We start from the raw sequence: 1,538 nt of genomic DNA, 5'->3' as shown, positions 1-1,538 counted from the left end.
TGGTGAACAAACCTTCAACTTTGCTATCCTTCATGACCTAGAGCAGCTAGTGAAGTTCCCTACCCGTATTCCTGACCGCCTTGGAGACACGCCCAACATTCTTGATCTTTTCCTAACCTCCAACCCTTCTGCTTACTCTGTTAAACTTTCCTCTCCGTTGGGCTCCTCCGACCACAATCTAATTTCCGTTACCAGTTCTATCACTCCAGTGCAGCCTCAGGACCCGCCTAAGCGGAGGTGCTTCTGGCATTTTAACTCTGCTAAGTGGGAGGAACTAAGGCAGTACTATTCTGATTTCCTTGGGATGATTATTGTTTTCATGTCAGAGATCCTTCTCTTTGTGCCGAGCGCATAACAGAGGTGATTATCTCTGGCATGGAGCTATACATTCCTCATACTTTCTCTAACCCTAAAGCCCGTAATCATGCCAAATCTATTCTCCAACTTACTAAAAACTCTTTCATCAATAGAAAATGTCAAAGTCTTTCCAATTCTAACTCCTCTCGAGATTTCTGGCATCTAGCCAATAATATCTCTAACAACTTTACTTCTTCGTCTTTCCCTCCTTTACTTCATCCAGATGGCTCTACAGCTGTCTCTTCTTTTCTAAAGCTGAACTCTTCGCTCAAACCTTTGCTACCAACTCAACTTTGGATGATTCTGGGCATATTCCTCCTACTCCTCCACCCTCTGACTACTTCATCCCTAAAATTAAAATTCTTTATAAAGACGTTTTCCTGGCCCTCTCTGGCCTTGATTCTCGGAAGGCTTACGGTCCGGATGGAGTCCCTCCTGTTGTTCTCAAAAACTGTGCTTCCGAACTCGCTCACAGCCTGGTCAAACTCTTTCATCTGTGTCTCTCTACTTCTATTTATCCTTCTTGCTGGAAGTTTGCTCACATTCAACCTGTCCCTAAAAAAGGTGACCACTCCAATCCTTCTAACTACCGCCCTATAGCTTTGATTTCCTGCCTTTCTAAAGCCTTTGAGTCTATCCTTAATAGGAAGATAATGAGGCATCTATCAGCTCACAACCTTCTCTCTGATTGCCAGTATGGTTTCCGTAAAGGCAGATCTACTGGTGATCTTCTTACTTTCCTAACTGAATCTTGGTCATCCTCTTTTAGGGACTTCGGTGAAACCTTTGCTGTCGGCCTTGACATATCGAAAGCCTTCGATAGAGTCTGGCACAAATCTTTAATTTCTAAACTACCCTCCTACGGATTCTATCCTTCTCTCTGTACCTTCATCTCCAGTTTCCTTTCCGATCGTTCTATTGCTGCTGTAGTAGACGGTCACTGTTCTTCCCTAAAACTATCAACAGTGGTGTTCCACAGGGTTCTGTCCTATCACCCACTCTCTTTCTATTATTCATCAATGATCTCCTAAATCTGACTCAATGCCCTATCCACTCCTATGCTGATGATACCAAACAACAACAACAACAACAACAACAACAACAACAACAACAACAACAACAACATAACAACAATGCATTACTATTAAAGAACATACATTATGTTAGAATGTTGTTTCTCC

The sequence above is a fragment of the Portunus trituberculatus genome, chromosome 17 (assembly GCF_017591435.1).
Source record: "Portunus trituberculatus isolate SZX2019 chromosome 17, ASM1759143v1, whole genome shotgun sequence".
In the NCBI taxonomy this organism is placed as follows: domain Eukaryota; kingdom Metazoa; phylum Arthropoda; class Malacostraca; order Decapoda; family Portunidae; genus Portunus; species Portunus trituberculatus.
The sequence above is the reverse complement of the archived record's forward strand: the minus strand, read 5'-3'. Positions refer to the sequence as shown.